Genomic DNA, 16,672 nt, shown 5'->3' on the forward strand with positions numbered 1-16,672 from the left:
TTTGTGAATATTAATACTATGTCATGTAGAGTCTAGCAAGGAGAAGAATTTGTCCAGTAGGAATTTTCTTAACATTAGCAAAAGGTGAATGCTTCCGAAATAAAAAGGAAGAGCTAGGAGAGCAAACAGACTAAAATAAGTAAAAAAAAAAAAAAAAGAAAAGGCCCAGGGAGAAAGGAAATAGTCCAATTATTTGGTATGTTAAGAGAATCTACTGAATTTAACCTGAGACATCTGTTTGTGCCTGGTGTTGTTTTTCATTGGAGTGGAGGGAGGTAATTAAAATGCCATGTAGCTGCTTGCCTTGTATGCATTTCTAAGCATAATTCAAACTCTTATGAATCTGCCCTCTCAAAGAAATGGCTGATTATAGAAACAGAACAAAACCTCTTTGATCCCTCTTGTGATACAACTAGGTCATGAGAAGCAGAATTCCAAATATATTCTGTTTTGGATGGCTCTTCATGGAAAGTCTGACTTGGGGAGGTTTTGAAATGAACAATGATGGAAACCAAGTCAGAATATAAAGCAAAAGATTTGTTGGCATGAAAAAACACCAACTCTGCAAAGGTTATCTAAATGGACTTTTTGTTAACAACAACTTGTTTTCTAACTTCCTTCAAAATAGGGTTTTTCTAATGAATAGTAACTAAAAGGTATAATGATAGATATCAGGTGTGCATTAAGATAGATGAATTGATTGTGCCATGCAAAAACCCATAATGGGTTTTTGGGGGAAAAAAGTATGCAATACTTATGAGTTTCTCATAAACTTCGACCTGTTTTGCTAGTGGTTTTATTGTCTAAAATACATAAATGTATCTTTGTATTCTAATCAGAGGAAACTTTTGTGCTTTTGGAATTAGTTGTGTCTCTCTCTAAAAGCAAAAACTTAATCTTAAAATATTTTGTGGAGAATCTAATATTTTTTTTTTAATTCCTGTAATGATTGGGATAAGGCTATATAACCATTATTCTCTTACCCTTGCAAAGGACAGGCAACCACATACTAACTGGTTTAAAAACAAAAGGGATCTAATGGCTCATAAAACAGTAAGGTTCAGTGTTAGGACTGGTTTCAGGTATAGCTCAGTCAGGGACATGGCTCTGTTTTTCTACAGTTTCCGTAGTTTTGCGCTTCTCTATAATGTCATCTTCAGGCTTCCTTCAGGATTCCAAAACAGTCTCACAGGAAGGAGGGTTTCATGTGTTCTCACATCTCAATATGCTCCCTGATTGAACTTCTCATCATCAGTCTCAGTGGCCTGGAGACTGTGCATGTGCATACATGAGCCTAGAGCAAGCAGAAGGGGCATTTTCTGATTGGTTGGTCTATCCCAGTTCAGGGTCCACCCCTGGACTGGAGTCAGTTCAATCTCACCTCAGCTAATAGCTACTCCCCAGTGATGAGGGGTGGCTCTTCAAAGGAAAATTTGAGTATTGCAACTTAGTGAGGCAAGGGGTAATAGGTACTGGGAAGATAATTAATTTTTAGTCCAGATAGTTCTTATTAACTGTCACAGTAGCTCTTCTGTTTTCTGGACAAGTATTATTATGGGCAAGTATACAATTTTCATCAGAGAAAATAGTCCTCCTATTTTAAATTGTATTTATAAAACATAGAAATAAGGAATTTATCAGAAACAAAGAATCAAATTAGCAAAGATTTCAACCACAGCAACAGTTTTGATTCTTTTAACAAATACTTATGTGTATCAGGTGCTGTGCTAGATTCTAGACACCAAGGAGCTCTTTATTATTTTTCTACACTAATTCTACATTACAAAAAAAAAATTACCTATGAAACAAACAACAAAACCATTCATTTGTTTTTCCATTTTAAAGATTAATCAAAAACACATAAATTATAAGAAATCCTAAGAGGTAAAAAAATGACATAAATTTTAAGAAATCTTAAAAGGTAAAAAATGAAATTTTGAAAACAGTTGAAGTACTGAAACTTTGAAGACAATTGACATTTTTATTAGTCTATTCAGTATCATCATAATATAAATATATTATTCAGTTGCCTAAAAAGCATTATTAAAGATTAAAATAAATAATATGTATGTGATCTCTCTTGGCTTTTAAAAATAATGACTTTTTTTCCAAAAAAATATTCATGACTACTATTGTGAATCACTGGTGATACAAGGGCCCCAGATTAGGAACAATAATCATAAAATAAAACGAAAACAAAACAAAAAAGTGTAGACACCAACATATAAATCATATAAATCCTATACACCATTGCTATCAAGTTTAAAGCTCACTTCTCCACTAAATCATTCTCTACCACTCTGATGAAGGGCCCCCACATTTCTTATTTGCCATTTAATTCTCTATGGAGTCAGATTGAGCCATCCGGACTCAATCTGAGCTCAACCTGAAGTTGCTTCTTCATCATATGACCTCAGGGTGCCATTGGGTATGCAGTATGCAGAATTAACCTTAAGAATTAACATCGTTAGTATTCAAGTAGCTCATACCACTCACAAATTTCTAACAAAGAATAGCCTGTATTTTATACATTAGTTGAAAACCTAGCAGAAGGGTACACAGGACTAGGCAAGCACACAGTTGACCTTGTATCAGCAATGAATGCATGCTGAGCACCCACTTCCCACTTTTCATATTTCCATCCTGCCCCCACACAGACAACCTCTGTTCAGATGAGCATTTTTACCAAATACTTCACCTCCCACAAAGCAATAGTGTATAAGATTTATATAATTAATGTTTATAAGGGACTGGTAGAGCCTTGTCTGAAAGATGCCTTTGAAGAGGAAAGGATTGTTGATACTGTGATGTCCTGGATTTCTCATCCTTATCAAGACTGCTTCTATGGGGAAAAGCTACAAAAATGATAGATGGGACCACTTCTATTCAGCACAGTTACAGGTGGCAAAACACTGCGGCAAGACGCAAGCAAGAATATGTCCCTTGGCAACATCAACACTATACACATGTATCTTGTCAATCACTAAGAATGCAGGTACCATACTTTACAGACCAGGGATAATGTTAATTCCATCCTGCTTACAGTGTGCTTTGTACTGGTAAAGTTCAAGGAGCTTTGCAAGCACCATAATTTAGCAAAGCGTGAAATGAAAGCTACATATAAGAAAATTGAGGCATTTCGAAAAATTAAGACATCTTTATTCAGCCATTAACAAGAAGGGTTGACACATTCAGTTTCAGAGCTACAAATGCTTTTCCCCATACAGATTATTTTCGTTGTTATTTAGAATTGACCTTCATTGAGAATATACAATGGACTATATATTGCTAGGAGGTTTCATGTTATTTATCTTATTTGATCTTTAAAACAACTCAGTGATGTATATTTTACAGTTGAGGAAATTAAGTCTTAGAAGAAAAATTAATATGGCTAAGATAACACAGGCTACTAAGTGACAGAGTCAAGAACCTAAGTCTGCATGATTTCAAAGCCATTGCGCTTTCCATTATACATACATACATACAACAGGGGAAGAATAATCACCACCAATCTAATACAGTTGACCCTTGATCAACATAGGGGTTAGGGGTGCCAACCCCTACGTAGTCAAAAATCTGCATATAACTTTTGACTCCCCAATAACGTAACAACTAGTAAGTAGCCTAATGTTGACCAAAAACCTTACCAACAACAGTCAATTAGCACAAATTTTGTATATGTATTATATACTATATCCTTCCAATAAAGTAAGCTAGAGAAAACATTATTACAAAAACCATAAGAAAGAGAAAATATACTTACAGTACTGTACCATAGTCATAAAAAATAATCCACACATAAGTGGATCTGCACTGTTGAAACCCATGTTGTTCAAGGGTCAACCACAGTTTCTTTCTTCTAGGAGCTTGTCCATACCTCTGCAAAGAATAGAAGAAACATAACTTTTTCAAATAAATTACTCTTTAACACCCATGAAGTTGTCTCATAACATGCCAGCCTCATTTCTGTTTTCCATCCCTGACCTGTGGACTAGCAGCCACAGTTTAGCATTTGATTATTTACATTAAGTCTCTATTTTATTTTATTTTAATTTTTTTTATTTATTCATTTGAGACACAGAGATACAGAGAGAGAGAGAGCATGAGCAGAGGGAGAGGCAGAAGCAGGCTCCCTGCTGAGCCAGGAGCCCGATGCGGGGCTCAATCCCAGGACCCTGGGATCATGACCTGAGACGAAGGCAGACACTTAACCATCTGAGCCACCCAGGTGCCCCAAGTCTCTATTTTAAAATACTCCCTGATTTATACCTACCCCTGCCAATCAGACACACACACTACCTCCAACACTTCCATCATTAATGGGCTCAGTAATGTCATTACTACAGGAGGAACTCCAAAAAGAAAGAAAATTAATGGGTCCATCAGTGAGAACAGAAATAATATGTGACAAAACAGGAATGCCTTCAGGTAGCTTGGATGGGCAGGCAGACTCAAGGAGCTGGCCCTCAACCCAAAAATACATTACCCTTCTGTAGACTGAAATTTGAAAAAGAGACTTTGTTATACTATTGGAATTTGAAAAAATAGCAAATCATTTAAGTCCACAAACATCCTTTTCCTAAAATACACATTCCTACCAAGAGGCATCTAACACACACAACTTAGGGCCAGTTCAGACTGTTTTCCCAATACCTACCTCTATGAGATCAATTACACTGAGGAACTATCCATTCTTACTAGGAGAATGAAGATGGAAGTAATGAATTTTAAAGTATGGAGCAGCTTGAGGGAAAGAAATGTTCAAGGATCAAAGTACAATGCTGGGTTTGGGTCATTATGAAGGCACTCAGTACTAGTAACTTGGGGAGACAGGAATGAAAGGTAGATAGAAAGGCACATGAGAGGATGTTAAGAAGACATTAGAGGATGGGTTGTCTGGGTGGCTCAGTCGGTTAAGCATCTGCCTTTGGCTCAGGTCATGATCCCAGAGTCCTGGGATTGAGTCCAGTCCTGCATGGGGCTCCTTGCTCAGCGGGGAGTCTGCTTCTCCCTCTTCCCCTCCCTGTGCCCAACCTGCCTTCCCTGCCTCCGCTCATGTGCTCTCTCTCTCTTGCAAAAATAAAGAAAATCTTTAAAATAAAAAAAAAGACATTAGAGGATGTACTTGAGAAAATGATTCTAAAGTTCTTCCAGAAGTATAAGCATTTTTTAAAGTAATCTCTACACCCAACATGGGGCTAGAACTTATAACTCCAAGATCAAGAGTTGCATGCTCTATCAACTATATAAATAGTTGAATGGATACACAAAATGCAGTATTACATACAATGGACTATTATTCAGCCATAAGATAGCATAAAGTTATGACACATACTACAACATGGATGAAAACATGCTAAGTGAAATAAGCCAGACATAAAAGTACAAATATTATGATTCCACTTATATAAAATATCTAGAAAAGGCAAATTTATTGAGAGAGAAAGTAGATTAGAAGTTACCAGGGGTTGGGGGAAGTGAGTTGTAGGAAGCTATTATTTAATGGGCACGGAGTTTCTGTTTGAGGTGATGAAAAGTTTTAGAGATAGTGATGATGGCTGCACAATATTGTGAATATAATTAATGCCACTGAATTGTACATTTAAAAATGCTTATAATGGAAAATTTTGTTTTATGTTATACACGTTATACCACAATGAAAAAAATAGTAAAAAAAAAAAAAAAAAAAAAGAAGGAAGAAAGAAAGGACAAGTCAAGAAAAAATTAGAGAAAAAAGAAAGAGGAATGAAATTAGCCCTTGTCTTACTATTAATTAAAATACATTGTTCTAAAATTATAATAATTAGTAACAGTGAGATCCCGGCACAGAAACAGAGAAACAAGTAAATGGTATCAAATAGAAAGTCTATAAGCAGACCTGTTTATACACATGAATTTGGTATGCAATGAAGAAGGAATATAAGTCAGTGAAACAGTAATGTAGGAGCAGCAATAGTCTATCCTGAGACAACTAATGAGCCATTTAAAGGATGAACTCCTTCTTGAGGGCAGGAATTCTGCCTGCATTGTGTACCAATTTCCCAAGCAAAAGCATGATACCTGGTACATTGTAGGCATGCAGTTAATGTTTGCTGAATGAACTAAAATTCATTCCTATGTAAAAAATATACCAAAGTAAATTCTAGATTGAATAAAGATTGCTTCTAACTGGAAAAAAAATTAAATACTGATAAACTTGAAAAAGTAAAAACCTCTACACATAAACATCAAAGGTGCATAAATAAGATTTAAGAGAAAATGACAAACTGAAATAAATATATATGTATATTTATAATATTTGAGACAAACATTAAGTGCCTTGGTTTATAATTAGCAGCTTTAACTCAATAATAAAAAAAAGACAACTACCTCAAGAGAAACATTAAGTATGTTAACAGTCACAAGAAGTTATAAAAAGCCAATAAGATTATGAAAAAAAATCTAACATCATTAATAATAAAAAAAACTAAAATTAAAATAGATACTATTTCACCTATCAGGTTGGCAACTATTGAACTATCTAGTGTTGGTGATGATTCAGAAAAATGAATATTCTTACACACTGGTGGCAGAGATATAAATTGGTCCAACTGTTATTAAAGGTAATTTGGCAGGAAATATCAAAAGTGATTACAATTTGAATACTATTTTGTCACCTGACTCTATTCCCGATAATTTAGACTAAAAATAATTAAAACACATGCACATTTTTTTTACCTATAAGGTTTCTCTAAATTTCAGCATTGCTCATAATAGAAAAAAACTGTAAACATTTAAGTGCCCAATATGAAACAGCTAAGTAAATTTATGATACATCCATTCCAAAGACTACTACACTATCAGAAAAAAAAAAAAAATGATGTTATGGACTGTTTAATGACTGGAGGAAATGTTCACTATACTAATTTAGGTTTAAAAAGCAGTTTACCAAATAGTATTAGGCAAAATGATTTCATGTTTTGTGAAAATGAAAAAATATATAAAATTAGAAGGATAAACTTTACATCCAGCTTCAATTTAGAAATCACTAATGGTGATTGTCTGATTATCAGGTTAAATGGCAATTTAAATGTTACTGCTAACTCAATTTACTATTTTTTCTGCAAAATCATGTATTGCTACTATAATATAAAAGCAATAAAACATGCCTTCAATTTCAATAAAGAAACAAAAGGTAACAAGGAAGTTGGTCCCCTATTATCAGGACCCACAATTAGTTAATTAGTTATAATATCTGTCTCTTTTCATGTGTCAAGCATATTACTAAGCACTTGACACCCATTATTTTATTTGTTCCTTACTCTTTTATTAGGTATCATTAACCCCTGAGGTCCTAGGTTTGGAAAAAGGACTGCTCAAGGCCATGTGGTTAGTGACAGAGTTGGGAATGACCTCCTAGTGTCTGAAGCCAAAGCTTATATTCTTAACCACAAATATTCTTGTTGTGGAGTAGTTTGGCTTTTTGAAGGTAGACCCTCAAAACAAACAAACAAACAAAACACACACACACACACATCCAAAACCAAACCAAACAAACAAACAAAAAAAAAACTACCAGGTATCACATAGTTGCTATGAGATTTGACACTCCAAACAATACACTTATAAATGGTCTTTGGGAAACAAATTTTTCTCGAACTGTGCATTGCTTCTACCTGTTTGCACTGGCTGTATCTGTCTCACATACATCCTTTTTGGAGGCAATATCCAGTAATGGGTAAGAGCACTGACCCGTTTTTGGATTTCCTGAGTCAAACCTGACTCTACCACTTAATACCCATAACACCTTAAGCAGTTATTTAACCTCACTGGGTCTGATTTCTCACCAGTAAAATAAAGATGATGATTGTCCTACCTCAAGGAGTTCCAGAGAGGATTAAAGAAATGAATCCACATAGTGCTTTGTTAGTTAACTGACACAAAGTAAGCACTTGCCAAATGGCAGTTATTCCAATCATTAATGTAACCTCTGGATAGTAAGTTCCCCCCAAAATCACATGTTACATTGCTTTTGAATTCCCTAAAGAGCTCACTAGATGATTGATCAGTGGATTGAAGCTGGATGTAAAGTAATATCCAATTCCAAATCTCAGCACTGCAAGTTTTCCACTCTGATTCAGTAAGAGCCCTATCTTGTTAACCTTTGTTCACTAATAGGAGCTTTGTTTTATTCTGACCTGCAATGCAGTGACTAAAAGAAAATCACTATTTTAAGGCTGTCTTGCATTTCCTTCTTAAACATTACTGTTGTTTACTGATTGAATATTCAACATTTAAATGCAAGTTACTTTCACTTCCACAGGGCCTTTTGGGGAAGAATGTAACTTTATGAGTCTAAAAACAGTTAAAGGACACCTGAATTGTAACATCCCTAAATATTTATGGCACCCAGTAGAAAAGTAACTGTAACTTATTTTTCTCTTTCAGCAAGAAAGTAGAGGAAAGAATCAGGGCTCAATCTTTCACTGAAAATATCTAATCTGGGTAAATCTGAGATAGCTTGCAGTGTTCATGTACCATAGGTTACTCAGAAGTCAACGAAGCTGAAAATCTCACTTTTAGAAAGTTCTCTTAATCCTTGAGAGTGTAACTGTTTATTGATTTTAATAATGACATGGCAGATTTTTAAACAAATCTGTAAATACTGATATGCAACTCATGGCATAATTCTGTGAATTCTCCACAAAATAGACAGTGAACATATTATTTCATCTAAACTGGTCATATTAAATAAATCCAAGAAATGTAATAAAATTCTATGACTTTCCCAAAGGCCAAGTTAACAGTCCTGACAATTCTCTTCCAGTGGCTAAAAGACTTACACAGAGAAACAAAGAGTATCAAAATTCCATTTAGAAAGACAAATTTTCCTGGAATTTTTCTTCTACTACAACGTTTTCAATTCAAATTAGTGATGACAAAACAAGGAAGAAACATGATTGGATCAATCTAATTAATTATAGCTCTTTCAGGCAGGCAAACTTCTCCATGATTTGGCTACAACTTAATTCATTTCCCCCAAACAACTCTCTCCCTTATACCCACCTTTCCTCCAGATCCTTCACTCTAGCTAAGGATCACTTCTTTCCCTAAGAATGGCCTGCATCTTCAGCCTCTGTGTATCTTGGCAAATGCTGATCCTTCTCCAAGAAAGTGTGTTTAGGATTATGCTGATCCTTCTCCAAGAAAGTGTGTTTAGGATTGTAGCTATTCCAGACACCTTTCAAGGCTCTGCTCAAATGCCACTTTTTCTCTTAATCCTACAACTGCACCAAAGGATAGATAAGAGGTTAGACAACCCTCCTCATAATGTTTGACAGCAATACAAAGACATCCCAATAATCATAATATCTAAATGAAAACTGTGCTTATTATATAAGTGGAAATTGAAGACAAAAATCCTTGGGCCACCCCCCATCCCCCTTCCAACACGATCGCTGCCTCTAATCCTACACAAAAATTTTGGAACTACCATGGATGAAATCACCCTCTGAAAATGAATTTTTCACTTTATGCCCACAGCATGCAGATTTCTTTTACTTTGGCCTTGAATATATCCCATCTTGTGTAACAATTCCTTGTATTTGGACTCCTATATTATTTCTCCTGCTATTTCTGGAGAGTGGGAATTGGGTCTTATTCACCAGATATTACCCACACTGCTTAACAGAGAGCACTGCTCAAAGTAGGTATTTAATACTTCAGTGGCCTGGAAATAAGAACAAATTTAAGAGAGGCACAGTCCAAAAAATCAGGCATGATTAATGAGTGAGTCTTATTACTTTCAAGTATACAAACTAACAATTCTGTTAGCGATCTCTGTTCATACTCTCTTCGGTTTCATTTTTAGATCATTTCCCCCACAATTCTACTTATTTAGCCCCTACTGTGATGTTCCCAACATAGTAGTTCTCAAACTACATTTTTGAATGAGAACAGTATCTCATTGTTAAAATCAAAGTGTGGATATTCTTTTCCCAATTCACACAAAAACATTAAGTTATTGTTAGAATTTTTCAATTTTAAATTTTGCTCACACCTTCGTTATCACAACTGGAATCTATGCAAACAAATATATAGTTAATTTATCAATATTTCATGGGTTCACACAAACAGAACATGATTTTTCAGGTGTTTCACCTGAATGCCAGAGAAACTCACTCTCCCAACCCTTTTATATAACAATCTTATTCCCCTTGCACCAAGAGATTCAAAATACTAAAGTCTGCTTTTCCAAGGGTGTACATTTTAAAAATTGAAGAAACTGATTTAAAAATGTAGATGATAGAATAGACAAAAGATAAGGTATTTCAGTATCTAAAATAAACTTAAATATAATGAATGCAATTTTCAGAAATAGAGAAAATACAAAACCTACAAAATTTCCAAATTCCTTTTTACAAATGGTGGTTTAATTATGCAATGCAGCATTTCCTCTCTGACTTGAACTACTGGTCTGTACCAGGTATTACCATAGCCTCTTATATACTAACAATCAAGGCATGTCAATTTAAAAACTTTTAATTATTTTGTGCTTTGTACATGTATCTGTATATAGACACTTCTATCTACTTATAGATGGATAAACACTTAAGTGCCCATAAACAACATTTGTATGGGTTTTCTATTTGCTATTCATATCTTGACCTATTTTCAGACTTTATTAATGTTCCTGTTGAGACTATTCTAGCAAAATCCTGATAGCCAGCCTTGACAAGTAAACCCTACAACGCTCTGAGTTTTGATTCATACATGATTCACTAATGCCCTAGGATTCTCAGATTAAAAGTGCTATGGAAACGCCTTTATTACATATTCAAGATGCACCTTTCTTACATATTCAAGGTACAGTACACAGCCCTTTCCATCCTGCAGCTGAGCATGTTTGCTCTCTGCTAAGCACCATGACATTTTGTTCTCAAAGAGGTTGCATTGTCTTGATGAATGTTGCAGTTCCTAAGAGAACTGTTATTTTTTTTTAAGTATTCATTTCCTAGAAATAGAATGAGCTATTACTTAAGACCAAAATCTATCTCTAAAAAATATATCTATCTCCAATGCCCACAATACATTATTACATTAAATTATTTTGAAGGCCATAGGCAGAAAAATTTTAAAACTTCTGTGTTTTGCCTTTCAACCAACAGATCCCCAGAGTTAGTTAAACTCGTATCTGCTAGAAAAAATACAGTCCTGTCTTGGGGGGAAAAAAAAAAACAAAAAACTTGCTATTTTTCTGTTTCTCACAAAGTATGTACTTCAATAGGTTTGCAAAGCATGAAGGTCCAGAAATAGCCTGTTATTTTTTTTCCACAGAAAATCTAAAATTAGCAACTTATTTCCAATCTAGGAGAATTCCCCTCCCCATGAAGTCATCTATCAATTTTAAAATAAGCAGTAAGGGCATAAAATGTGCACACATCTAATAAAATTCCCAGTGAAAGTGTTAAGGAAATATAGGTGTTCATTTGCATTCTAGTGGGAAATAATTTTACTCTTAAACTTTTCCACAGCATTTGATATTTCAGAAACCTATAGTGTTTCTTTCTTTCACTCTCATCAAATAATGCCAACCAACCAGTTCCAGGAATCTTTGATTTAAATTTTTTTTCTAAAACTAGAAGCAGACACTTTCCTATGGAGAATCCAGATTTTTGTAACTCTTTGAGGTACTGGTCCTATTTATGTCAGTTAATTAAACTTGAGAGCTTAGTAGATGGCTTATTCAGCTATTAGGAGATAAACTATTGTCTTCATTTACACATAATATGAATGCTATTGTTCATGTTGTCATTAATACAGATACTTGGAAGAAAATTTTAGACAAAGAAAATAACTGTTCTCAATAAAATAAAAATTTTAAAGTCTGTGAACAAAGCGGTCATGCAGTTCTTTTAGAATTCAGCTACTGGATAAAGTTTTTCTTTTTTGAAAAACAGATGTGCTTCCTCTTTTCTGGTTACAAGAATTAGAAAACTCACTATGTTTCTTTCTGACTTGGCTGCCAGGAAGCTCAGAGCTAAACTAAGTTCCCATTAACAGTAAATGCTTTCCTAGCTTTTAAATTCATGGTTGTTTATTGCTATTTTATTATGCCAATGTATTTAAATTCTATATATGTGGAAAGAAGCAGGAAGTTCATTAATTTCAAAAGAATTTCAGTTCAAACCATTTATTGTGCACCCCCTGCCTGCCAGGCCCTACTCTAGAGGATGCGGATGAGGTTAGTTAAAAGATTATTTTCATGAGAGAAGTGAATATATCTAACTGTATCCTTAAAGAGGAAAAAAAAATTCCAGTCAAACCAACTTCAAGAAAACAGAAATTTAAAAGAATCTCTTTGAAAGAAAAGCCTGCCAATATAAATTTAACCCTCACAAAGAAGTTGATAGAGTGAGTGTAGTTATCTTTTGAATGTGGCTTACAGGGATATGGAATACTAGTTACTTAATTATACAACCTTTTCCTCAAGGGTCCAACAATAAAACCAGCTTTCATTCTTGGGCATGTGCTAAAAACCAATAACACTATTAATGAAATAAAAGCTTTTAAATAAATTACCCCTTAGTAGCAGAGATCAATTTAAACATTCTAACTTCGAAGAAAGGAGGCTTTGGGTCTAAGATTTCCTACCTCAGAGTTTTTGATGTAACAAATAAGTAGCACCTATTGGGGTAAGCCAAGAAATATGATGCACTTTATGTGACCAGGCAAGAATAATTGTTAACTAGTAAAGCAGTTCCCTTTTATAGTTGACTTCAAGGTTGGTGGGCCTACATCTACCCTTGCTTTCTGCTTTGTTTTACTTTACTGGCTTGCTAATATGTGTCCTGTCTTACGTGACCCTAGGTTGGCTTGCCTTCTGCCAGCCTGATGTTGAGAAAGGTATTAAAATTTACAAGGATCTTGCCCTTGGCCTCCACTCTCAAGGGTGCAGCTTTTTCACACACTTTAAAACATTGCCAGCTCACAATAGCCTTCCAGTCAGGGAGGGAAGCCCAACAAAACTGCCCACAGATGCATGTGCTTGTCACCTGCCCCAGCAATTGCAAATAGACTACCACTTTTCAGAGCAACCTGTTTGTCTTCCCTTTGCAAGAGAAAGCTCGTAAATAACCATAATATGTATTTCAGATAGGCCCAAAATTGGACTTCTCAATTTGAACTATGTGCACACAGGCTTCTCAGACTAACATAGTCTTTACATAACAGAGCTGCCTATAATTTCACTGACAACCAAGTTAAAACATTTTTTTAAAGTGGTGTCATGCCTTGGTGATTTTCTAAGAGAAGCCAAACATTGGAATGGCAGATACCTTTTAAGTAATCCTAAGGAGCATCTCAAAGGATTCAGAGAAGTTACAAATAGCAAAGTGTATGACAATTGATCTTGAAACATTAGAGAGCTCTAAGGAAGAAAAAAGCAGACCAAGAAGATTTTTTTTTTTTAAATCCTAGGTTCCTTCCCTAAATGGTGCAAGGGGAATGTTAGAATTACAGCAAAGTAAGCACTTCACTAATCTGTGCAAGAAAACCCAAATTTTGTGGGACAATATAAAACTAGGTCAAGATTGCCATACTTAGAAACACAGGTACAAAAATTGTAATTTAAACAGCTGCAAAATTAAATGGGTAGAAGAGTTGGGGAAGGGGATCAAGGCCATTGAGTCTGATGTTTCCAGATCTTGGCATTCGACATCTCACTCCCACGCCTTTAAGTGAGTTAAATCACATAAGCACAAAACATGGGCGAGATGACCAATTTCGGGAAGACGGCAGATTTCCCCCTCCTCCATTCCCTTTAGATCCTCGTCCTGAACGTTCTCTCTTAATGGCTTTTCGTTTCTAGGGAAGTCTCTCATATCTTTCGGTCTCATTATCTCACTGTACAAATCTTTGAAAAGGAAAGAGCCCGTGGTTTGCTCTGTGCGCGGACATCTTTTCTTCTGCCGGGGCTCTTAGTAAGCCTTCAACCAACTTTCGCTGAAAAGGATGTTGCTGAGGGGTGATGAGGCTTGAAATCCCACCGCTCTCTCATTCTCTTTTCTTTCTCTCCGCATAGGTCACCTCTCCATCGCCCTCTATTCCCCCGACAATCCACAATCCACAACCGTTTCTAAGTAAACCGGGGCGATCCTCCCCGTTTCTTCCTTTGACCCGAGAGTTACTTTCAGTGGAAGATAGATCAGACAAGATGCTTAACCAGGGGATAGTCAAATGGAATACTTGAGGGGAATAAAAGACCTAATTGAAAAATCCCGTGCTGCCTAATTGCGATTATTTTGCAGATAAGTGAGCATATTATTCTTTTGGTAGTGGTTTTTGTTTTGACACCGAGGTCTTTTGCCCTATGCATTCTTGTTTATTTAAAGGACTTATATAGCGCTTACCATGTGCCGGCACTGTTCCAAACACTTTTTAAAATATGACCCTCTTTGCTTAAAAAAAAATTTTTAAGCGACATTAAATCCGCGTGTGCTTTTCGAACGTCCCTGCTGTATTTTTCTTTATAACACGTTACAGCAGTTAAGTCTTCAAAGACAAATATGGAAAAATTATAACCAGTTGCTAGTTTATTGCAAGCAAACCATTTCCCTCTTTGCAATTTTTCACAATTATAGTAATCAAATGCACTAATATAGTGAGAATGAACTCTTAATTTTTTTCAGTGACGATCTCAGATTTTGCCTCCGGCGTTTGGAAGCGCGGGTTTATTTGCTCGCGTGGCAAACGTTAATTGCACTTGTAGGCATTCACTTTCAGAAAAACGTGCATCCCTCACTGAAAGTTGTGAAGGTTGATTCGCGCCAGGCCTGGTGCAGCGCATTCACCTGTGGCCCGAGCCGCCTGGCCATTGGCACATCCTCCTTGGAGGTGGGGCGGGCGACCCGCCGGTTAGGCTCAGCACTGCAGAGCTACAGGGATCCGGAGCGGGTGACGTCGGGGGAGGTCGGAGCGCGTGGGAAGCCGGCCGGCTCAGCTCTGCTCAGCGCCCTCAGATGAGCAGAGGCCCTCGCGGGCTGGGTACCCACCCTGAGGCAGGCAGCCGAGCTGGGGGGTCACTGCTCCCCCCACCCCCACCCCCGCGTCCCCGGCGTCCTGAGCTGACCTGGTCCAGCCCACCAGGGCCCGCCCGGCCCCCGCCGACTGTGTGCTTTGCCCGAGGTTAAGTTTCAGAAGTCAGGATGAAACGTTTTGGGTTTCTGTTCACACGGTTATTGCAGGCACCGCGGCGGGACCGCACAAAAGAGACGAGGGCTTGTGGGGAAGGGGGTTTTGTGTTTTAATGAGGGCTTAACACGCTGGCTGCAAGTCCTTCCCGCTCTCCCCCGCCCAACCCCCGCCCGGGCCCAGTCTTTTCCCGACGCATCCTTTCCTCTCCGCCTCCCCGCCCCGCGCCGGTCTTGTGTGCGGACAGAATGGAGTGTCAATGGGACGCCCTAAGCAGATCCCTGGAAAATCCGGAATCCGTCCGTGGCGGACGGTTATGATGAATGACAGACGCCCCTTTCTCAAAGCCTTTTCTCCCCCACTAAAGAAAGCACGGAGCTGTCCCGGAGCAACGAGTCTCCGGCTCGACCGCGACCAACCCGCCGCCCGCCTCGCGGTACAGCGGCTCGGGGCCGTGCGAGCCCACACCGCCTCTCGCGCTCGGTCTGCTCAGCTCCAGCCCTCGCTGAGGCACCCTGGCGTAGCCTGTTCAAGTACCGCAACACACGCAAAGAGCCGCTAGAAAACGTGTTTTGAAAGCACTTCTGTAGTTTTTACAACCCACCTTGTCCAACGCTCTAAGAACTGGACACGAATTCGTACTTTAGAAAACAAACTGAATTTCCAAGCGCGAATTTTTTCACGTTCGGAATTCTCATTAACTCTACCGCTACGACTGCACACACCAAGGGGAGTGGAGAATTGCCATCATCTGGATAATCCAAGCCCGAAAAACTCGAACTTGAAAAACTACTAAAATTGTGTCCTGAAATACCTGCGTCATTGGTCTCGTCTTTCCTGCCGCCAGAGCGGACATAACTCCGGCTCACGGTCTACTCAGCGCAGTCTACTATCCACAGCCCCCGTGGCCAGATGGAAATAACTGATTTAGAGCAAATCGAACGTCACATGGTAGCCGGGCTCAGACCCTCAGACAGCCAGCGGTTAAGTACCTGGTCGGGGAAACTCACGTCCTTATCTGTCCACAGCCCAGAGGCCGCGAAAGCAGCCTTGGGAGTTGCCAGGGAGAAAAGCAACTTTGATTTAAGGTTTTCAAAAACCCCAGAGGGCAAATGTGACCCTCAGGGTCAGCCAGTCAGCAGTTTTGGTCCAGACAAGGGACAGCCGAGTGGGGCGGTTCGGTTAAGCCACGGCGCCTCCCAACGTCACTACACGCTCGCTCACACTCAGCCACGCGCTTGGGGTTATTCTTTAAACACAAGACAGAAACTTCACCGCCAGACTGTGGGGAGGGGTGCGAGGGAGGGCCGAAACCCGAGGTCTGGAGCCCGCCCCTCTACGGTCCTCCCCCGCCGCGCCCGCGCCCACGTCCGCGTGCTGCCCTAGCTGGAGCTATCGACCTCGCGCTCACGCTCGCCGCTGCCTCTCCCGCCTGCGCGCAGCTCCGGGACCCTAGGTGCGCGGCAGCGTTCCCACGCCTCCGCAGGAGGCTCGCCGCGAG

The 16,672-nt window shown here is 38.3% G+C and overlaps 1 long non-coding RNA gene across 1 annotated transcript in view; it reads right to left on the reverse strand.

The window, feature by feature from the left end:
• LOC135365612 (uncharacterized) overlaps nt 1-16,666 on the reverse strand; it is a 224,384-nt gene extending 207,718 nt beyond the window's left edge. The window contains exons 1-3 of the long non-coding RNA XR_010413756.1: nt 15,986-16,666; nt 9,046-9,266; nt 3,764-3,879 (exon numbers count right to left, since the gene is read on the reverse strand). This is a non-coding gene — a long non-coding RNA (uncharacterized LOC135365612). The remainder of the gene's footprint in view (nt 1-3,763; nt 3,880-9,045; nt 9,267-15,985) is intronic.
• Nucleotides 16,667-16,672: the final 6 nt, after the last annotated feature.

This window comes from Mirounga angustirostris, unplaced genomic scaffold (assembly GCF_029215605.1).
Source record: "Mirounga angustirostris isolate CCGP_5_RB_7025 unplaced genomic scaffold, mMirAng1.0.hap1 SCAF_8, whole genome shotgun sequence".
In the NCBI taxonomy this organism is placed as follows: domain Eukaryota; kingdom Metazoa; phylum Chordata; class Mammalia; order Carnivora; family Phocidae; genus Mirounga; species Mirounga angustirostris.